Source organism: Mustelus asterias, chromosome 25, assembly GCF_964213995.1.
Source record: "Mustelus asterias chromosome 25, sMusAst1.hap1.1, whole genome shotgun sequence".
Lineage (NCBI taxonomy): Eukaryota > Metazoa > Chordata > Chondrichthyes > Carcharhiniformes > Triakidae > Mustelus > Mustelus asterias.
The window spans coordinates 45,495,721-45,519,587 of NC_135825.1; the positions used below are offsets into that span (position 1 = coordinate 45,495,721).

At 45.8% G+C, this 23,867-nt stretch overlaps 1 long non-coding RNA gene across 1 annotated transcript in view; it reads left to right on the forward strand.

Annotated features, from left to right (window-relative positions):
• LOC144511942 (uncharacterized) overlaps nt 1-21,720 on the forward strand; it is a 46,294-nt gene extending 24,574 nt beyond the window's left edge. The window contains exons 3-4 of the long non-coding RNA XR_013500932.1: nt 16,120-16,287; nt 19,920-21,720. This is a non-coding gene — a long non-coding RNA (uncharacterized LOC144511942). The remainder of the gene's footprint in view (nt 1-16,119; nt 16,288-19,919) is intronic.
• The last annotated feature ends 2,147 nt before the right edge of the window (nt 21,721-23,867 follow it).

The following is a 23,867-nucleotide window of genomic DNA, read 5'->3' on the forward strand; positions in this document are numbered from 1 at the left end:
AGCCCAGGCTGCAGGCTTCACTGCCACCTCTGGCATGCCCCATGTGCAAGGGACTGTAGATGATGTGCAGGATGAACATCATGTATGTGTGTGCGTGACACCCAGGGAGCATGCACGACAGCTATGCCCTGGAGTTTGTACATTCCAGAGCTATTTGAGGAAACAGCCCAGGCTGCTAGAATGACAAGGGATACCCACTGAGGATTTGGCTGATGACACCAGAGACTGAGGCAGAGGTCCCCTACAACAAGGCCCATGATGCCACCTGGTCCATTGTCGAGTGATGCATCGGATTCCTGAAGATGCGGTTCGTCTGCTTGACTGTACTGGGGGTCCCCTGAGTGTCTCCCACATCGTGGTCTGCTGCGCGCTCCACAACGTGGAACAGTAGCTGGGAGACTTCCTGCGAGGAGAAGAAGCAAGAGTGGGAGGTTGAGGAGCAGCACCAGGAGGATGTAGAGGAGGAGCCAGAGAATAGAGAACAGGCGGCGCTGGCGAGGGTACAGCAGGGCAGTGAGCAATGCCCTCGTTGCAGCAAGGTTCACATGTTTGCTGTCTTGCAGTCTGGGGGCTGCTACCCCCACCCCGCCCACCATACCTGGGAACAGTTCCCACCGGCCCCCCCATCGGTCCGAATGGCATCACACCAGGGTGGAATGATGGAGGGTGATGATGACTTGCTATGCAGCACAATGTGATGCTGTCCTGCTGCCACACATGCCTGACTCCTACCTGTTCTCCACCTACACACTGGCACTTGGGCCCACGTATGAGTAAGGGTCAGGGGCATGGTCGTGCGGGGCAATGGCCTGGAGGGTTGGGCGGGTGGGGTGGGATTGACACAGGGTCCGGGGGTTCTGGGGTTACCAGAGCAAGCTGTCTGTCACTCTTGGTTGAGGGGCCTCTATCTTGCTGCGCAACACTTTGTGCCTCTGTGCTGTGGTCTGGGTATGGTCACCCCTGAGTGGGCAGAATCACAGGCAGATTAGTCACAGCTGTGGGGTGAAATAACATTTATTGGTTATATGATGTGCAATAACATGAAAGGGTGATACTGACAGGTTAATGTGATTATTTTCAGGGCGTCGTGTTCCTAACCTAACTAGTGCAGCCCTTCACCCATGCCCCCTTGGTGACCCTATAACTTAACTTTGAGGCCTATGGCTGCGTCTTGGTGTCCCCCAGGATGTGCATCGAAGGGGGAGGCGCTCAGCTACGATCTGTGCCCCATGGCCTGTGGCGCTTTTGTTGGGCGTTCCCTGGGGGGGGGTGCTGAGACCTGCGGCCATTGATGTAGCCGTGCACTCTGTTCATCCCACTGCCCGTGAGATGCTCTGGTGTCAAGAAGGGAAGAATTGGAAGGTCTGGGGACGTCCGGTGTCTCCTGGTTGGAAGACTCTGGCATTGGCTCCAGCCCTTCTTCCTCCTTCTTCAGTATGCCCGGAAGCCCCGGGGACACTCCGTGGGACAGCAGAGCAGCTGGAGTGATATCCAGAAGCCTTGGCATCACTGGCTCTGCCAGTCCTGAGGTGTAAATGCTGCACGGTTTGCAAGCCCTCTGAGACTTGGGGAAGCTCTGGAGTTCCTCCATGACCACGTTCTGTGACCAGGCCAAGCCTTGGAGCCCCACAGCATTAGCCCTGTGAGACTGGGCTAAGTTGTCAAGGCCGATAGCTAGGGCCTGTCATGACTCTAGAATGCTTGCAAGAGCCCCAGCCATGGCCTGCTGTGTTTCCACTGAGGCCCACTGCGTCTCCAGGATGATCTGCACCCTATCACCAATGGGGAACCATTTCCTGACCTAGGCTTTTCACTGCGGATGCCACTAAAGTGTTGACCTGGGCAGCACCTCCTGCACCAGAAGTCTGGACTCCTCGAAACTGCCTCGCTGTTGCTGACAGCCCCTCCTTCATTTCCCAGTTCTGCTGATGCATCTCCTGCAGAATAACTGATCCCAGAGGCCTGGCACCTTTCTTAGTGCTTCCCTAAGGGCCGGGGCATCAAGGTCATTTCCTGTAATAAATGACATAAGGTTCAGTGCAAGGGAGGGACAAGTATCGGGGCAGCATGCCATTTACTTGGACTAAGTCATTTGAACTAGAGTTTTGCGATTGCTCACTTCCATGGTAAATGCAGACCTGGCTGTCATTTACTATTCTTTCCTCGCCCTCCCCAGCCAACTACATAGCATGCTCCTCAAGGCAATGAGGAGACGTAGCTCGGGGACCCCACTTGGCATTCTCCTGGCGATTTATGAGCTGCTCTTATCCTGCAGGGACACAAAGAAGATTGAAAGCCTGATGAATGGATGGGCACAGGGTGTTCCGGGTGGGTTTATTAGGGCTGTACCTCAGCAATCTGGGGTTGTGACTGGGTGTGCCAGAGGGGTTGGAGGAATGGGCTGAGTGCTGGAAGTCCAGGGGGTGGCTCGACATTGCAGGTATGACAAATGGGACCGATATCAAGATGTGATGGACACTGACACTTCCTGCCCGAAGGAGGTTTTTCATCTTCTCCAGGCACTGGCCTGCAGTCCTCCATACCAGTGCATGGGCACTGACGGCTGCTGCCACAACCTGAGCATGGCATTGCCCATCTGGGTGGTATATTATTGCCCACATCTCCTCTACAGCGTCCAGCATATGGCCCAACTCTGTGTTGCTGCAGATCAGGGTGCACTCCTTCCTGGTGTGACTGCCCGTGTGTTCAGAACTCAGCTGTAGGCAGTTTGGGTGAGTCACATGCCTGAGTTAATTCCAGGGAGAATAATGTAGAGTTTGTTTGTTTGGATTCAATAAGGGCGGGGGGCGGGGAAGGCAACAGCTATTCTGCAGGGCTGCTGATGGGGGGGGGGGAGGCAATGGTGATGGGGTGATCTGTGCAATGGAGGGTGGGGAGGCCAGCCCGGCGATGTCCAGGGATGTGGGGGAGAGCCATTTCAGTGAGGGTGGGAAACAGAAGATCTCCTGGTATACGAGGTGATCCGGATGCATGCACACTGGTGTCCTGAGCAGTCTACAGCTGTCCTCCCTAGCAACATTAGCCTCCGTCCACCATACCCCTCCCCTCCCCTCCCCAACGTGAAATGCCTGACAACCTTTATATTGCACAGAGTGCTGTATGTTCACAACTCGCTCACTTAAAATAAAGGGTGAGAAAACCTACAGTTTTCTCATCCATTCTCCACCGCCCTACATGTCTGGACTGGACACGCACCCGACCGTGAAGCGCGTAGGAGAAGGTGTAGGGAATGTTTGAGGTCGGTGGCCACGTTCGCAAATCAGATCAAGGTCCACTGATAATCTAAAGGCCAGTTAATACAAACAATCGTGAGTGATTTTACGCTGCCTGTGCTATTTTTAGCTTGTTGCACGGAGAAAGTGGGCACCCATTACATTTGTTTGCATTCCCTCAGCCTGAGGCGGGATAAAAGACCCCCCCTCCCCCCGGAGCAGCAGCCGTTTCTCTGTGCTAGAGTTCATATCTCTGAGTACAGAGTATAGCTTGCATTTCCTAATTATTGTTTGGTATTTGAAGCGTGACTTTCAGCATTTCAGGGCTTTCCTGAGGACTATGTTCCATCATTTGCAAGACACTGGTCCTCTAAATCTGATTCATTGGGAATAGTCTACTCTGCTGATGGGACCTCCTCTGAAGAGAGGGGCAGGAGGGAAAGGAGGCAAGGTGAGTGCAGGCAGTATCCCAGACAGAACTGTGAGGGGGTGGGAGGTGATGCCAAAGATGCCACTACCCATAAGACCATAAGACCATAAGACATAGGAGCGGAAGTAAGGCCATTCGGCCCATCGAGTCCACTCCACCATTCAATCATGGTTGATTTCAACTCCATTTACCCGCTCTCTCCCCATAGCCCTTAATTCCTCGAGAAATCAAGAATTTATCAATTTCTGTCTTGAAGACGCTCAACGTCTCGGCCTCCACAGCCCTCTGTGGCAATGAATTCCACAGACCCACCACTCTCTGGCTGAAGAAATTTCTCCTCATCTCTGTTCTAAAGTGACTCCCTTTTATTCTAAGGCTGTGCCCCCGCGTCCTAGTCTCCCCTGTTAATGGAAACAACTTCCCTACGTCCATCCTATCTAAGCCGTTCATTATCTTGTAAGTTTCTATCAGATCTCCCCTCAACCTCCTAAACTCCAATGAATATAATCCCACGATCCTCAGACGTTCATCGTATGTCAGGCCTACCATTCCTGGGATCATCCGTGTGAATCTCCGCTGGACCCGCTCCAGTGCCAGTATGTCCTTCCTGAGGTGTGGGGCCCAAAATTGCTCACAGTACTCCAAATGGGGCCTAACCAGTGCTTTATAAAGCCTCAGAAGTACATCCCTGCTTTTGTATTCCAAGCCTCTTGAGATAAATGACAACATTACATTTGCTTTCTTAATTACGGACTCAACCTGCAAGTTTACCTTTAGAGAATCCTGGACTAGGACTCCCAAGTCCCTTTGCACTTTAGCATTATGAATTTTGTCACCGTTTAGAAAATAGTCCATGCCTCTATTCTTTTTTCCAAAGTGTACGACCTCGCACTTGCCCACGTTGAATTTCATCAGCCACTTCTTGGACCACTCTCCTAAACTGTCTAAATCTGGAATATATCAGCAGCGCACACCTTCCTCTCTGGTTCCAAGGTCCAGTGCTGCAGGAGGCTCTGCCTCTCTAGGGCCACAGTGACATCAATTTGGGAACCTTTGCAAGGATTCAGAGGAGGGGAATTAAGAACAAGAGGAAACGACAGTAAGGAGATTAAGGAAAGTGATAGACAAATCAAGGGTCAGAGTCAAATAATGACAAAGTTAAAAATAGTAGGAGAAGGAAAATAAATGTTAGTGTTCACCTTAATGTTTTGTATTTGAATGTTTGGAGCATTCAAAATAAAATGGATGAGTTAGTTGCACAGATAAATGTAAAGGGGTATGATGGAGACCATGGCTCCAATATGACCAAGGATGGGAACTAAATATTGAGGGCTATTCAGTGTTTAAGAAGGACAGACCGAAAGGAAAAGGTGGTGGAGTTGCATTGTTAATCAAAGATGATTATTGAGGAAAGATATTAGCATAGATAATGTGAAATCTATATGGGTCGAGTTAGGAAACAACAGACCACCAAACTGTAGTGGTAATGTTGGGAAAAGCATTAGACAGAAAATCAGAGATGCATGTGTTAAATCTGTGATTTATGGGTGATTTTAATCTGCATGTAGATTGGGAGAGTCAAATTAATCTCAATACAATAGGCGGAGGAATGTCAGGAGTGTATACAGGATGGTTTTCTAGACCAATGTATTGAGGAATCAATAAGGGAACGGGCTATCATGGATTGGGTATTGTGCAATGAGAAAGGATTAATTGGCAATCTAGTTGTGAGAGAACTCTTGGGGACGAGCGGCCATAATATGGTAGAATTCGTTGTCAAGGTGGATAGTGACATAGTTGATTCTGAGACCAGGGTCTTGAATCTCAATAAAGGTAACTATGATGGTATGAGGCATGAATTGGCCATGATGGACTAGGAAACATCACTGAAAGGAAAAACAGTGGACAGGCAATAGCAGGCATTTAAAGAATGAATAGGTGAACTCCAGAAGTTGTTTATTCCTGTTTGGTGCAAGAGTGGTCAGGGAATTGTGGCCAAAACATGACTTACAAGGGAAATTAGAGAGAGTATTAGATTCAAGGAAGAAGCATACAAATTGGCAAGAAAAAGCAATCGGCCTGAAAATTGGAAGCAGTTTAAAATTCAGCCAAGGAGGACCAAGGGATTGATTAAGAAGGGAAAAATAGAATATGAAGGTAAGATGGCTGGGAACATAAAAACTGATCAAAAGTTTCTATAGGTATGTAAAGAGGAAAAAAAGTTTGACAAAAATGAATGTAAGCCCCATACAGTCAGAAACGGGGAATAAAGAAATGACCGAGGAATTAAATTTGTACTTTGCTTCAGTCTTCACTAAGGAAGACCAGACATTCTGAGAGAAACAAGTTTGAGTGAGGAGCTGAAGGAAATCAGCATTAGTAGAGAAATGGTTTGGGGGAAATTGAAGGTGGATAAATTGCCAAGTCCTGATAATCTTCATCCCAGAGTACTTAAGGAAGTGGCCCTAGAAATAGTAGATCCATTGGTGATTATTTTCCAGAACTCTTTGGGACTCTGGACTGGTTCCTACAGGTTGCAGAGTAGCTAATGTAAGCCCACTATTCAAAAAGGGAGGTAGAGAAAGCGGGGAACTACGGACCAGTGAGCCTCGCGTCGGTGCTGGGGAAGTTGTTAGAGTCCGTTATCAAGGATTTCATAACTCAGAATTTGGAAGGTAGTTGTATAATCAGACAAACTCAGCATGGATTTACAGAAGGTAAACCATGTTCAACGAATCTATTGGAATTTTTTGAGGATGTAACTAGTAGAGTTGACCGAGGAGAACCAGTAGATGTGGCTTATTTGGACTTTCAGAAGACTTTCAACAAAGTCTCACATAACAGACGACTACGTAGATGTTAAACCACATGGGATTGTAGGTAATATCTTGAGATGGATAGGAAGCAAAGAGTTGGCATAAATGGGTCTTTTTTTCAATTGGCAGACAGTGACTAGTGGGGTTCTGCAGGGATCTGTGCTAGGAGCCCAACTGTTCACATATATTAATGATTTGGAAGAGGGAACTAAATGTATCATCTGCAGATCTAGAGATAATACAAAGTTGGGTGGGAGGGTGAGCTGTGAGAAAGATGCAGAGATGTTTCGAAGTGATTTGGCCAGGCTGAGTGTGTGGGCATATGCATGGCAGATGCAGTATAATGTGGAAAAATGTGAGATTATCCACTTTGGTAGCAATAATAGGAAGACAGATTACTTGAATGGGTGTAAATTGAAAGAGGTGGATACTCAGTGAGACCTTGGTATCCTCCTGCATCTGCCACTGAAAATGAGCATGCAGGTACAGCAGGCAGTAAGGAAGGCAAATGGTATGTTGGCCTTCATAGCAAGAGGATTTGAGTATCGGGATAGGGATGTTTTGCTGCAATTGTATGGGGTGTTGGTGAGGCCACACCTGGAATATTGTGTGCAGTTTTGGTGACCTTATCTGAGGAAGCTTGTCCTTGCTATAGAGGGAGTACAGTGAAGGTTTACCAGGTCCAATTGGTTTTGGGGGGGGTCACCCCATGCAGGTGCTGTTGAAGGCCCTCTACTTCTACACATGCGGTTCATTTCAAGGCTCAGTGTGGGATCTGTGTGGTGCCTCTCAATTAGCTGCACTCTGTGTCAGCTAGTGACTGATGCCATCTTTAGACACATCCATGTGTTCATCTACTACCAGACAGACGACGTGTGCCAGGTGGAGAGAGCACAAATGTTTGTGGTTTGATGACGGTTTGCTATAGACTTCATGCATGTAGCCTTCAGGATTGCAGCAGGAAAGCCGAGAGCTTTCATCAACAGCAAAAGGTACTCGATGAATGTGCAGATTGTCTGTGACCACAATACACAGGTTCTGCAAGTCTGTGCCAGTTATCCAGGGAGCTGGGGGGTGCTGACATGGTGGAACAGTGGTTAGCACTGCTGCCTCACAGTGCAGGGACTTGGGTTCAATTCCAGCCTTGGGTGACTGTGTGGAGTTTGTGTGGGTTTCCTCCCATAGGCCAAAGATATGTGGGTTATGTTGAATGGCCATGATAAATTTCTCCTTGGTATCAGGAGGATTATTAGCAGGGTAAATACATGGGGTTAAGTGGATAGAACCTGGGTGGGATTGTTGTTTGTGCAGGCTCAATGGGCTGAATGGCCTCTTTCTGCACTTTAGGGATTCTGAGATCACACGATTCATACAACCTGTGGCACTTGCAGGTATCAAGGCTATTTGTGGCCTGGCTCCTGGGTGACTAGGGCTGTTCCTTGAATAGTTGGCTGATGATCTCACTCCATCACCCAAGAATTGAGGAAGATTCGAGATGGAAGAGTAATGCATCACAGGCGTGGTGGTGGAGAGGACCATAAGGCTATTTAAGATGCGCTTCTGGTAGCTTTACCAATCTGGGAGATAATTGCAGTTTCCTCCAGAGCGTGTCTCCCTCATAGTAGTTTTGTGCTATGCCCTGTACAATCTAGCTCTGACAAAGGGGACACAGAAGGGGCTGAGGAGAATGAGGCAGGACCACAAGCCAGGGAGGGTAATTCCAGTGAGGAGCCTGGAATCACACAGGGTAAGGACTTTGAAACAGACAACATGAACATTCAGGGGGCAGAGACACACGGGATGCATTGATGCAGCAAAAGCATGTAAGCCAACTCAATCCAATGATGTCTCAATTGCAATAGAACTTTCCTTTAAGAAATGCTGTAACATAAAGCCCTTTGGATACAAGCCTGTGCAATATCTAGCTAGTGTACAAAGCATGCAGCCAACTGAGCCCATTGAATTGAGGAAAATGTTTGACTTAAAACAAGAACAGCATACAAATTTGCCAAACCTAAGGAAACTCTCAAAGTAAGTTTAAGGCACCTTAAGCACAACAGGGATTTGTCACCCGTGACAAACCCCTGTTGTGCTTAAGGTGCCGTAAACTTGCAATTGCAGGTGATGTGGGTTGGTTCTTCCTCCTTGCTGGACATGGCATTGGAGGCAGCCTGCTAACTTTGCTTTTGTGGTGGCAGGTGTCCTATGGCCACCAGTGGCTGAGCTGGCTCCAGCTGGGAATTGGCATCCAGCCCCATGGCTGGGCACTCCTCAGAGGTCACGGCATTGTCCAAAGCAGCAGCCATTGTCAGAAGAGCTGATGTCCTCATGTGGAGCACCCTGAGAAAACCCCACGTGAAATGACAGACAGTTTGCACCTCTCTGCTCGCCATTGATGGACAGGCAGGTAGGTAGCAGAGTGATGAGATGCTTCCATCCACCACTCGCTGTCAATAATCTCCAGAGGTCACAGGCACTGTCAGCTTGCAGGTCTGATCACAACCTCTGGAAATTCTGAGGGTGCCCCTAAAGCGGCCTCTCCACAAGAGTCACCAGAGTCTCAATGGAAGAGCAAGTGCGCTCAATGATTAGTGTCAACATAATGCTGATGTTCCACATTGACTCCAGGAGTCATGAACATAGACCCTCATGGATCTCTGCTGGACATACAGAATCTGCCACTTGATGGACATCACCAGAGGCTTGTCATCTGCCTCCGACTCAGCATGGTCCTGGTCCCCAGCAGCACTCCCACTGTTAGCGCCCTGGGACCTTCCTGCCTCTGCCATATCCTCATGCAAATTTCATAGAATCCCTACAGTGCAGAAGGAGGCCATTTGGCCCATCAAATCTGCACTGACTCTCCAACAGAGCATCCCATCCAGGCCTACACCCCGCTCATCCCCCTAACCTACACTTGACACAAAGGAGCAATTTAATATGGCTTATCCACTTAGAACATAAGAACATAAGAAATAGGAGCAGGAGTAGGCCATCTAGCCCCTCGAGCCTGCCCCGCCATTCAATAAGATCATGGCTGATCTGACGTGGATCAGTACCACTTACCCGCCTGATCCCCATAACCCTTAATTCCCTTACCGATCAGGAATCCATCCATCCGCGCTTTAAACATATTCAGCGAGGTAGCCTCCACCACCTCAGTGGGCAGAGAATTCCAGAGATTCACCACCCTCTGGGAATCTGCACACCTTTGAAATATGGGCTGGGAGGCAACAGCAGGGACCTTTCGCGAAGTTCGTGACTGGTGTCCAGCTGGTCGTGAGTTTCCCAGGTGCTGTTTTCTTTTAGTGCACTCAGCACAGTGCCTGTGACCACTGGAGATTATTGAAATCGGTGTGGAGTTGGTTGTCATGTGGAAATGTCATGGAAATTGACATTTCTATATGATTAGCAGGCCCAGGATAGTATTCTCCAGCCCTGCCAGCTAGCGTCTTTCTCCCCATCCTTGCCAGGAGTGATTCCCATCAGTGGGGTTTACAGCTATCCCCACTAAGTGGGAACAGGCATCCTCATCCTGCTGGTGGGGCAGTGGTCATTGAGGCATCTCCGGGAGGTCGGGGGTAAGGGTGGGTGCCCCTTGGGACAGCTTGGCACAGACATTGCCCACAAGGCAGGCCAGAGGGGGCGGGGCAATCGGTGTGAGGGGACCCATTGCTACTCTGCACTGGGATCGGTGGAAGAGGGAGGGAGGAAAGCAATAGGGGCTGACCATCAGAAGGGGTAGATTGGGGCTGGCCCGGGGGGTGGAGTCCGGTAGGCCAGCAATTGTGGTTGTTGGGGCGGGGGCGGGGGGGGAGAGAAGGGAGACCAACGATCAGGAGGATTTGGGGGTGGAGGGGGTGGTTGGTTGGAGGGGGACGACACCACCAATCAGGAGGCCGGCGATGGGGATGGGGGGGGCAGTGTGCATGCACTGACAGATCGGCACATGTGCAGTGGCCCACTCAGCACTATGCTGCTGGCCTCTTGGGCATGAATAGGCCCCGCCCACTACCTTTCACCGTAAATCAGTCTGAGGCAGTGCCAGAGATTCATTCCAGTAAATACACCCAAAAAATGGGCAGGAAATTCTCCTATTTTCCCACCTATTGGACACTTAGTTTTATTTTGGGAGATTCCTGGCTATGATACACCCTCACCACCATTGTTTGTGGAGCCAATGATCTAATGCCAACTGACGTGTAATTATCTGCACTAGTGCTGGCTTCCGAGAAAGGTTGTGCAACTGGTGCAGTAGTGCCATAGAGGTTTACAGCATGGAAACAGGCTATTAGGCCCAACTTGTCCATGCCACCCTCTTTTTTAAACTGCTAAATTAGTCCCAATTGCCCGCATTTGGCCCATATCCCTCTATACCCGTCTTACTCATGTAACTGTCTAAATGCTTTTTAAAAGACAAAATTGTCCCCAACTCTACTACTACCTCTGGCAGCTTGTTCCAGACACTCACCACCCTCTGGGTGGGGGAAAAAAATTGCCCCTCTGGATCCTTTTATATCTTTCCCCTCATCTTAAACCCATGCCCTCTAGTTTTAGACTCCCCTACCTCTGGGAAAAGATATTGACTATCCAGCTGATCTAAGCCCCTCATTATTTTATGGACCTCTATAAGATCACCCCTCGGCCTCCTACGCTCCAGAGAAAAAGTCCCAGTCTATCCAGCCTCTCCTTATAACTCAAACCATCAAGTCTCGGTAGCATCCTAGTAAAGCTTTTCTGCATTCTTTCCAGTTTAATAATGTCTTTTCTATAATAGGGTGACCAGAACTGGACACAGTATTCCAAGTGTGGCCTGACCAAAGTCTTGTACAACTTCAACAAGATATCCCAGCCCCTGTATCGTTGTTAAACTTCTTCCAATGTTCTGACCAATGAAACCAAGTATGCTGAATGCCTTCTTCACCACTCTGTCCACTGTGACCCCACTTTCAAGGAGCTATGAGCCTGTACCCCTAGATCTCTTTGTTCTGTAACTCTCCCCAATGCCCTACCATTAACTGAGTAAGTCCTGCCCTGGTTCAATCTACCAAAATGCATCACCTTGCGTTTATCTAAATTAAACTCCATCTGCCATTCATCAGCCTACTGGCCCAATTGATCAAGATGTCTGTGTGGAGTTTGCACATTCTCCTCGTGTCTGCGTGGGTTTCCTCCAGGTGCTCCGGTTTCCTCCCACAGTCTAAAGATGTGTGGGTTAGGTTGATTGGCCATGCTAAAATTGCCCCTTAGTGTCCTAAGATGCGTAGGTTAAAGAGATTAGCGGGTAAATGTGTAGGGATATGGGGTAGGGCCTGTGGGATGGGATTGTGGTTGGTGCAGACTCGATGGGCCAGGTGGCCTCTTTCTGCACTGTAGGGTTTCTATGATGATTCTAGGAGCTTAACAGGGGATCCTTAAGGTCACCAGCTGCTACTAGGGATGGCACATCTGCAGAAGGAAGGATAAAGATCAGTAAATTCAATCATATGCACACTAGGTGGACTGAGGACACAATGGAGATTTGATGCATGGTGTCATCTGCATTGCAGCTTCAATGGGGCACTCTGGCTGCAACAGTTCACTTTCTGATTACAGAAATCCATGTTTCCAGTAACTGTGTCACACGCATGTGTGACCTGAAGTCTTGCCTTCATCGGAGACCCCTGCCTCACCAAAGGAACTGAGGGCACTCCAGCTCCAGTCCGCACTTCCATGCATTGTGAGGATGAGCAGATTTGGCACTCCCCTATTGGTTCAATAGCACTCAGCAGCATTATGACTTGTCTTTCCCTGACGGGGAACAATAAAATGCCTCCATTTGTGCTCCATCTTCCTGAAGCTCCTTTCCAGCTCCCCACACCTCCCCTACTTGGGCATTAAGTGGACCATTCACTGTGGATCACCTCATCCTCCAAAGCAGTGAGGTCAATCATGCGCTACAGTCCAGGAAAGGCATCAGAGCAGTTGGTGTACACATTCAAACCCCTGAGCACCTAGAAGAACAGCCATCTGACAGCTCTTCCCTGCACGGGTCCTTGCCTTCTCTGCACTTACCCTTGTTTACCGCAGATCATTGAACTTTTTGTAGTACTGAAACCATGTGCAGCGACCACTGTCCAGGAAGTTTTGGGTGGCCTTATGTAACCCCCTGCTGACAACTATATGCTCCGACCTGCTGCGTTAAGTAAAGCTGTACCTGGGATGTGCTTGATGTTATAAGGGGCTACTATGTAAATGTTCAATTAACAGGATCCTGAGTTCTTAGCGGTTGGTGTTGAGCTAGGCTAAATTTCCCATTTACCAATAAATGTCAGTACAGGTGTGAATGAAAAGGATTAGTGTGTGCAGTTGCAATCGAGAGTAATAACCTATTAATAATAGCGCGGTGCCTCCTAAAATGGTAAGTATGTAAACCTTATATTGAGAAAAGGTTCAGGACAACCATGCAAAAGGAATAACAAAAATAAATTAATTTTCTTGCATTGTCGCGTCTCATAAAACAGGTAAAGAGTCCCAAACTAAAGATTTTTCAATTAAACAGTTTCAACTCTGAGAAATGTTCAAAATATTACTAAGCGCTTGGATTTATAAACATTGGGGCCCATACGTTGGTGCACATATGAAGAAAACACGCCCTCAACAACACACTGCTGATACCGTTCAGTGTCTGACAGTATAGTCTCCAGTTACCCACGCAACCACGTCACACACAGTCCAGAAGGGTCTGCGAGCGGGAAGATGATGCAGCAGGAAATAAAATGGAGCAAGCTGTCCCTGTAGTGACACAGGTCCAGTGCACTGAAGTCTGTCCTCCTCGACAGTGCTACTTAGCAAGTTAGCTTCAGCTAATCCTTGTTCTCTCCGTCTTCTCAGTGAAAACTTGCCCGGCGTTTATAGCTGACTGTCCCTCACCGGCAGTTTCGAGCAGAAACGTCCACGCTTGAGAGGACAAGACGATGCGCTTTACACTTTTTCTCAACAGTAATGAAAATAACAAACAGGACTAAACCTTGCTGCCTTTCACTTCAAACTGGAAAAAACAAGTTACTAAACTGCGACAAACACGAGCTTTAACTGCACAGTAATATTTGTGCCCATACTGTGAAGTATGTTGGTCTACAAATATTATTTGCTCGACGTTAAAACTGGGTTTTTATCACATGGAAACAGCTCCTCTTCCCCACGTGTGTCTCCCCACTGCAGCTCCTCTTCCCCACGTATGTCTCCCCACTGCAGCTCCTCTTCCCCACGTGTGTCTCCCCACTGCAGCTTCCTCTTCCCCACGTGTGTCTCCCCACTGCAGCTTCCTCTTCCCCACGTGTGTCTCCCCACTGCAGCTTCCTCTTCCCCACGTGTGTCTCCCCACTGCAGCTTTCTCTGCCTCCCGCCGTTTTTCTTTTTCCCTCCCCCTAAGTAATCTGATTGGCTTAAAGTGCAGCTCTCTAGAAAACGGATTGGCTTAGCTTACATCACTCAAACAAACAGTATCTGTTCACGGTATTTGGCCCAGTAAACAGGATATTGAAACTCACAAGAAAACAAAGAACAATGGTAAATGTTTTTTCATTAAATTTACCCATATTTCAAGAAAACGCACTGTTTTCATTTTTCCTTCATTTATCCTTTCTTTTTTCAGGCCCCTAGACTTATCTTGCCATCCCTGAGCATGAGAATGTGCTGCCTAGCACTGACCTCCTCCACCAGAACTTCCCAGCACTCATTGGAGAAACAAAGGGCAGAGTGCCCATCTAATGTGCCTTCCTGTCTTCCATTAGCACCGGAGCTGATGACATGACCTCAGAACAGGGATAGTTATTGGACTCCTTCCCAGCACCTCCATCAGCCACCCCACAACTCTTGGCAGCCTTCAAGGAACTGTCTCTTCTGTTGTTTACCCGCCCCCCCCCAACCCCACATCCCGTGCAGTGCACTCAACCGGCAGATGCATTTCACGCTGGGCAGCCAGCATTGACCACCCAGCATAATATCACATTAAAAATGCAATCTCAACCTTTCCAGCCATGTCAATTTCATGTGGATCCCAAGGGTAAAATTCAGGTCTTAGTGTGTCTGCATGGATGTAAATCAATGTCTTGTGGCATTGTTCACGGTGAGTGAGCAGATTTGCTACTTTATAACAGTGGAATGTTCACCATCTAGGGATAACATCAGAGTCACTGGATAAGTCAAATTCCATTTTTGTTAAATAGTTATTGTGGTCCAATCCCCCCAGCTATTTAACCATTGTCCACAAGGCTCTACTATAAGTATCTCTCTGGTAGAGAGTAACAAGTAATTATCTGGCTCAAGGGGCAGCACCCCAAGCATGGTGTTACAAACGTTGGACTTAACAAGACAACTGTCTCCTTTTTTAATTTAAGAAGAAATAAAATGTTCTGGATGTGGGGATGTTGGTCATTCTAAGTTACTGGCTCAAGACAGGCCCAGGTGATTTGGATGCCATAGGAAAAGAGCCCAAATTGAAACCTATCTTGACACAGGAAAATATACAGCTGCCTTTTGTAGAAGAGAGAGGGACAAACTAGCTACTGCTCTGAAGACTAAGGGAGAGTCTGTGTGTTTGCAACCAAGGAGGATGTTGGTCAGAGCTAGTTTTTTTTTTAAAAAAGCGTGGAACAGACTAGATGTTTGGAGATTTAAGGCACCAAGGTGGACCTTGTTGGTGAAAGTCACTTTTGGGATACTCGGGCTGAATAGAATGATATTCAAAGAACACTAGAAGGTTTAATCTGGGGTGGCAGGGAGAAGTGAGCCTACTAGAAAGCTGGGAGTAACTTGGGACATAATCTGCTACATATTTGTCATAAGTGTGATGCACAACAAGAGTTTTTTTTAAGTTCTTTCATGGGATGTGGGTGTCACTAGCAAAGCCAACATTTGTTGCCCATTCCTTATTTCCCTTGAGTGGTTTGCTCAGCCATTTCAGAGGGCAGTTTTTCTTTACAACAATTAGCAACAGTTAATCTCTGATATTTTAAAATTGAATTTAAATTCTGCCATCTATAAACTGTAAGATATATCTTGATTGTCTAAATTAGTTAATGTGAAAGTTCTATTCTTTCGTTTGGTGTATTAGTTGCCTGTTAAGTAATCTTTGTGCTTGTAAATGTCCTTTGGTGATTTTCATTGGATACTGGGAAATTCATTTTTTAAAAATAAGGTGATCGATCTCATAACCCAAAGCAAGATAACAACCCTCTATGAACTACCACAGCGACATGGCATTGAACCTATGCCATTCACGTCATTCTGCATCACAGTCTAGCCATCTGACGGTACTTTGGCAATTCAATTTCACAGCTTTGTTCCTCATTCTGTGAAATCAGTAACCAAATTGTCTTTATTTTATAAATATTCCTATACCTATGATTTATTTTTTTCTCTTTTTACAAGAGACTTCAAGATGCACCAAGTGAAATGGGTGAGGGTCATGATGGAAGATTTGGGCACTAGAATTCCAGCCCATTATATGTAAACACACTTGGGAAGCAACGTGTGAATTTAATTTTGATGCTTTTTTATTGAGCATCTAAGTAGAACAAAGAAATTAATTGATATCAAACGAGAAATAAGGAAGAGGCTAATAGTTCTATTTTTTTCTCTCCCCCCCCACTACTAGGTACAGGATTGCATCTCCGAAAACAAGAAATAATTTTGACTATCTGCTTGAGCACCATTCTTGGAGTGGTTATTCTAACCATTATAATGTATAATGTCACCAAGTGCAAACGGAGGAGAGCACAGTATTCACATCGCCCCCTCTATACCAATTCATATGAGGAGCCAGGTATGCTTAATAACAACAAAGAAACCCCAGAAAATGCTGGAAATAATCAGTAGGTCAGAACTGAAAGCAATGTCATATCTTCATGCTAGCATTGCTGTTGACAAATTCTCATGTTCAGCACTGTTAGCCATTCCTACAACTTCTTTTGAGATCTATTATTTACCAGCATTTTATATTTTTATTTCAGACTTCCAGCATCTTTATTATTTTCCTTGTGTGTAGTTACACAATGGGCCCAATTTTACCATTGCATTGAGCCTGTTTTCAGGCATCAAAACTTGGTAAAGTCGGGCGTGAGGCAAATAGAGCGCCTCATGTGCCCGCTTCTGCGTCAATTTCCCCCTTTACCAAGGCCCAAAAATGGGTGCGATCGGGACCATGCCTGAAATGGGCACAACGTCAATTTAAATGCATTTAAATTGACTTAATGGGCTGGATGTCCAAACTTACCAGCATTTCCCCTTTTACCATCACATTTGCCCATCCAGATTCAGTGTGAAACAGACATGCTCGGCAAAAGTCTGTTTCGGGCGCTCCAGCTTCTGAAGAGGTAAGTTCAGAGCTTTTGGTGGCTCTCTGACTCAGATCGGTGGTGGGGCGGGGAGGGAGGTGGGTCAAATGTATCTTTGGGTGGGGGAGGGAGGACCGATCATTTGGGGGGGGGGGGAGAGGAGGTGGGTCAGATGGATCTCTGGGGGGGCCAGGGGGAGTCCACTGCCACTCTGCGGGCAATCAGTGGTGGGGCAGGGGGTCGCGATTGGTCTGGGTAGCAGGAGGGGGTTGAGTAAATAAGTCGGACAGTTATGTTTTGGGCTGGGACAATGTCTGTGGGGGCCATCGCTCCCGCTTTTGCAGCCCTCGTGCAATGTGGCAGGGAAATCATCAGGGTATCAAAACATTTCTTTGAAATTATCCTTGAGCACTTTTGTTTCTTTTTAAAAAAAATATTGGCAGTGGGATAAAAAGCTGTTCAATTGGAAGTAAAAAATCTTCCGGTCAGATTAGAGTTTCCCTTTCGTGTGCTGTGAGGATGGGTGTGTTGAGCAGCCAGCGGGGATGGAGCAGGAGGATGTGGTGAAACCACTAGAAGTAGATCACACCAGGGTTGGCAATTGTTATGCCTAATTATTGTCAGCCAAGTATTGCAGAATACATCAGATGTCATTCATGTTCTCCAGTCACCTATAAAAATGACACTTTATAGATTTCATAAGATGATACAGGAGTGTCTAACAGCACTGAATCTGTCTGCAGCAGTATTAGCATGAATATATAACATTCCTTTGCTGTTACTTTAAACAAATTTGTGTTGTTAAAATGGTTTGTAATTGAAAGCATATCTCCATTATTACTGTTGACAACCCACTTTCTCTGCTACTATTTCAAATGCTTGCCTGATATTTTTGTTACCTTTGGTAAACTAAAGCTTTAGATAAAATTCTAAGTGTGGAACAAGCATAAAAACAGAAGAGAATCACGCTCATTTTTTTTTTTGGGGGGTGAGCTCCCAGTTGCAATTGTATAGCACTTAGAAATAAAAAGAGTCCAGAAGTGATTCTCGCGAATAATGGGAGGGAGTAGAGCCTATTCTCTCCTCCCTAGTCAATTTTACTTCCCCCTCCCACTGCCCCCTTACCTCTGCCCCCTTTAGGCCCCACCCTACCCCCTTGGTGGTGCCAGGCTGGCACTGCTCCCTGACCACCCAGGGGGTCTCAATTGCCTCTGGTCCCACCAGTGAGGCCATTGGGGACCATACGGGTCACTGTCTGTGTGGAGTTTGCACATTCTCCTCGTGTCTGCGTGGGTTTCCTCCGGGTGCTCCGGTTTCCTCCCACAGTCCAAAGATGTGCAGGTTAGGTTGATTGGCCAGGTTAAAAATTGCCCCTTAGAGTCCTGGGATGTGTAGGTTAGAGGGATTAGCGGGTAAATATGTGGGGTGGGATTCTGGTCGGTGCAGACTCGATGGGCCGAATGGCCTCCTTCTGCACTGTAGGGTTTCTATGATTCTCTGTGATCCTCGCTGATGAGGACCTCTGCCAGCGAGCAAGTAAGCCCATGCAATCCGGTCCACGGCTCACCAATTACATTTAAATTATGTAATGAATATTGAAATTGGCTTTGCGCCTTGAGCGTGAATCCGATTTTTGCCGGCAAAACTAGGTTAGTAACATTGCAAGAGATGAGAAATGGCCACAAACCCAATTTTTCACCTCTTGCCTGATCTACTGGCTCACCACACCAATTGACCGGTGGGATGAGCCGGTAAGATCATCCCTTAACTAATTCATTAATTTATAACTCACTCCAGCAACATGTATGGAGCAGTATATCAAGAGTAAATACTACAGTCGTTTTCTCTTTTTCAAAAAAAAAATATTTTGTGAAGAATTCTTCAGAATTTTAAGTGTTTTCTTAAGAATATATTTACAAGCTTGTTAAAAATGCTTACTGGAGGACCCAATTTGTTCTGTTTCAACACTTGGAAATTTTCACTTCCAGTGGGATTGAGTTAAGTTTTTGTTTGCATGGTCCACCTCTAGTCCACCAGCTTTCCACACATTCTGGTGTGAAGATGTTAGAGCTATTTTGAGGTCATGGCCTCATTTGTATGGAACCGCTGGTCTGTATGCAGCTTGCTCCATTCAGATTGCTCCAATATTGTGTGACACAAAAGATGCCATACCAATATCAAGACAAGTATGGGGTGGGAGTGGGGGTGGCACATTGGTTAGCACTGCTGCCTCAGAGCGCTAGGGTCCCAGGCTTAATTCCGGCCTCGAGTCACTGTCTGTGTGGAGTTTGCACATTTTCTCTGTGTCTACATGGGTTTCCTCCAGGCACTCTGGTTTCCTCCCATAGTGCAAAGATGTGCGGGTTAGGTTGATTGGCCATTAGCGTCAGGGTGATTAGTAGGTAGGGTAAATTGCGTGTGGTTGTGGGAGTGGGGCCTGGATGGATTATGGTCGATGCAGACTCGATGGGCCGAATGGCCTCCTACACTGTAGGGATTCTATATAGAACACAATCATGAAGGGAGCAAAGTCTAGCTATTCAGATTTCTCCTCCTCTTGGTCCCACAAGAGCAAAGTACCTGGGGCCTCTTTAGCTGTATGAACAGTTCACAGTGCGAGTCCAGTTCTGTTCTGAAATGAAAAACTCTCTTGCACATAATACCACCCTTTTTTAAAAAAATAATAAAAGGGGCCTACCATCTGAACCAAGCAAACACTTCAGACACCTGGTTGCCAAACTTCAAGGATTCTTATGAAGTCTTCTAGGAATTAGACTAAATTCCAGGGTCATCCATGGAGAAAAATCATGGCACTAAAAACATATTTGTGTATTTTCCTTTTCTTTTTTAACAATTTAGCTTGTTAGATATATAAGCATTGAAGATTGGGGAAGTGTGTCTGTCTGTGGGTGGAGGTCAGGTGATGAATCCTCTAGAAATACATCCCACTAGAATTGGCAGTTATACTGGTGGTAGTGAGTCGACTATTGAAATGGATGGGTGATATTTCTCTTGCTCCTATTTTACCTTATCCAGTTATCGTTCTGTTAATTCTGATTTTGGCATGTTAAAATTGGCACGAATATTGTGATGTCTGAATGTCTATTTTCTTTTTATGTAGGAGGAAGTTACAATATTCCGGATGACACATTGGTAATTTCAGGAGGTCTTTATGATGAATCACGTGTTTATAATCCCAACATGACTGTTCTTGAAGATGATGAGCTTCACGGTGAATATCCTGCTTTTAGTTCCAAGTACAGCCAATTCAGACTGGAATTTTTACCAGAGGAAAGGGAAGTCACAAGTCAAGGATCTTCTTTTGGCACGTTTCAATCACAAACATAGGCTTATTATAACCTGCTATGCAAATTGAGTTACCTATGTTTCATATATAGGCTTTCAGCAACAATAAAACAAATGAACAATAGGTAGATTTTCATACTTTGGCACTAAGCCACCCCATAACTGAACTTCCAAACTGAGCATCTATTCTGTATCTGTAACCCAGACTCCAAAAGATGCTGTGGAACACTTAGAATAAATGTTCAAATCTTCTTGGACAGCATCCACATTCTAATTTGCAAAAAGAAAATTCAGTTATCAAACTGGGAAAAAAGGCTAATAATGCAAAGCAGTGTTTCCTTCTCAGCTGTGCACTTAATTTATTTCAAGCAATGTTCCCAGGAAAATAATTTTCTAATGAATATATATGTATATCAGGTATGGGAAATCCTAATTCAAATCAAGGTACCAATATATTTATTTCCTATATGGCAACAGGGAAATCAAAAATCATCATGTTTGAAACCTCTCAGTAACTTAAATGGACAAATAAATATATGTCCTCAATGGATACTTTAGAAACCAGTCTGGTCACTGAGCTGCTCTCAACTATCTTTTTGTCCACATATCCTAATGCCAGGCTTTTGGGAAATTGTCGCTTGGAGCATCTATCCATGCTGATCAGGTTGTTTTGATCATAGTGCACAAGAAGGCAAAATAGCAAATTTAACTTGGGAACAGGCATTATTTGCATAGTAAATATTCTACCTTAATAAAACATCCCAAACACTTGCAGGAGCATTACAAAACAAGGAATGACATTGAGGCACATAGGTGATATTGTATCGGGTAACCAAAAATTTTGTCAGAGTTAAGTTTTTAAGGAGAGCCTTAAAAGGAGGAAACTGAGGTAGGGAGGATTTTCAGAGCTTAGGACCTAGGTAACCGAAGACACAGTAGACCATTGGCGGAGTAGTTAAAGCTGGGGATGCACAGGAGGCCAGAATTGAGAGCAGAAAATATCTCAGATGATTGTGGGGCTGGATGAACAGAAAACTGTTTTAAAATTATTAATTCTCATACTGTAAGTAGATTCATCCCATTAGGAGTTCACATTTTAATAAATGTTTTATTGATCTGCATAAAGTATACTTAACCGGTACAATGCCATAACTAACAATGATATAGAAATATGGCAGGTTCTCCCGGTAACTGTGATGCAATATTTATTACAGAAGAAGGAATGTAATTGGTAATTATATCTCTCAGCGCAAAACGTTTAAACATATCTCTGGGTCTGAAAACTGATAAACTATTTTAGAATTATATAATTTTTTTTAATAAATAATTTTATATCCTGGCATGTTTATCAGTTGCTTTCTCCTGAATACCATTTAATTTTTTTCCCCCTAATCTAACACATCATTTCTTATTTCGTAGTCTTCTGTTCTTTCATCTGCATCTCATTCTACCAAAATACCATCAGATACTGCAATAGGAGAGTAAATAAACTGTTATAAAAATCTGAGTGTTGATTGTATAATGCATTGGGAGATGTCTTTGAGGTTGTACTGAATAAAAGTTTTGAGAATGGATGTATTGTTGATAAAGAATGCTACTACTCAAAACTTAATTATATTTGGTGTGAAATTCCGTTGCAAGTGACATTATGAAGATCTACCTTCAGATGTGGATGAGGCGCCGCTGACAACAGCCCGTGGGTTAGTCATGTAACACTAATTCATAAACTCTCTCTCAACCCATTCTTCATTATTTAACTGATTGCAAATGTCACATACTATGGGATTGGTGTTTTAAATACAGGATAAAATATGTACCTTCTAGATTGGTTGTGGGAGAGTGGATTTTAAATGTCAGGACATTATGGCTGGAAAATTTTGGAAACTGCCAGGGTTGCCAGTCTGGCACTGCCCAGCCTTGCCCTCAACCACCCAGAGGGCTTCAATGGGTTTCAATCTGTGGTTCCCGCCAGGGAGAACCTCGATCGGTGAGGTGGTTAAGGTAAATAAGCCTTGGCGATAGCGTCCGGGACTTGTTAATGATATGCTGATTTTACAGGCAAAACAGGGCCGGTATGAACAGGGAGGCCTTACCGCCCCGCTGAGAATTGGGTGGGACAAGGTCGCAAGATCATGCCCTAAGTTACTGTGGGGGTTCAATGGCTCACTAGGTGTGAATTCATTTCCACCTGATTTATCTGGAAACATTTTTTAAAATCTGAAACGGTGAATCCTGGTCACTTCTGTCAGGTAAGCTAGCCAGGGCATTTTAATTGTGAATGAGAGAACTAGTACTGTACTTGATGGCAGAAGGTCTACAAAGGAAAAAGCTCAAGACTTTCAGAAGCTCATGTTTACATAGAGAGATCAAGGCTTGAATAGAAAGATTGTTTGATATGAGATGTAGGCAATTTGGAGAGAAGTAGCATTGGCAGCTAATGCCAATTCAGCTGCACTATAAACCTCAATTCCGTGCTGGAAATATTTTAATTTCATCAGGTTGACCAAAATAGCACAAGCATCCAGGTGCTACGGTGGCATAGTGGTTAGCACTGCTGCCTTACAATACCAGGGACCAAAATTCAATTCTGCCTTGGGTGACTCGGTGGAGTTTGCACATTGTCCCCGTGTCTGGGTGTTCTGGTTTCCTTCCTCAGTCCAAAGATGTGTGGATTAGCCATGGTAATGCGTGGGGTTACAGGGATACGGTGGGGGATGTGCCCTTTCAGAGAGTCAGCTGAATGGCCTCCTTCTGCACAGTAGGCATTCTATGGATCTATAACTCACTTTCCCCATCCCATATCAACTTGTGTGAAAGAAGTGATGAATGAGACCATTATTAAGCAAAAGATAGCTTTACCATAGCCCTCAGTTTACATTTTTATATATTACCCCTAATGCTTCAAAGAAGTTCAGTCAGAAAAATATTCGTATCAAGACTAAGAAGGAGATAGTATGAGTAGTGACCAGTGGGTTTTAAAAAAGGTCTTAAATGAGTAGTGGCCTTCGAGAGGCGGAGAAGCTAAGGAAGGAATTCCAGAACATTTGGCCAAGTGGCTGAAGGAAAAAGGAGGAAGGTTGGAAAATGAGTCCGAGTAACACAGGAACCTAGATGTGGGTGGTGGGATTTTGGGCGTGGGGAGGGGTGGTTGGATGTGTAGGACTGCAGGAAGTTTCAGATATAGAACTGAAGCCATGAAGAGATTTTAATACGAGGATGAGATATTTAAATGTGAAGTGCTAGAGAATTACTCGCCAATGCAAATCAGCAAGGGTAGAGGCAGGTGCCAAGGTGAAGACATTGTAGTCCAGGATGAAGTGGATGAGTTGTAGAATTGGGGCTGGAGATTGGCAGTTGTCGGCATTAAGTACTGAGGCAGTTGCAGCAATGCTGTCGTCGTTGGGGATGCTGGTGTAGAGTGTCGAGACATCCATTGTGACGAGGAATGTTCCTGGTTCAACTGCTCCATGTGTACTGAGTTTCTGTAAGAAGTCCGTAGTGTCACGACAGAAGCTGGGGGTTCTTTATACGATGGGTTTCAGGATGCCCTCGACGTAGCCGGAGAGGTTCTCACACATTGTCCATTGTCCCATTGCACGTCAATGGGCTGCCGACCTGTGCCTGACCATCATCATGTCATGGCAGGCACCGAGAGCATACAGATGGTTGTGAGGGGTTCCCATTGGTAACACCTGAAGCAGGACATGAGTACACCCACCTGATTGTTGCAGTGGCTTCCAAGAGCAGCTAGCAGTTCAGACAG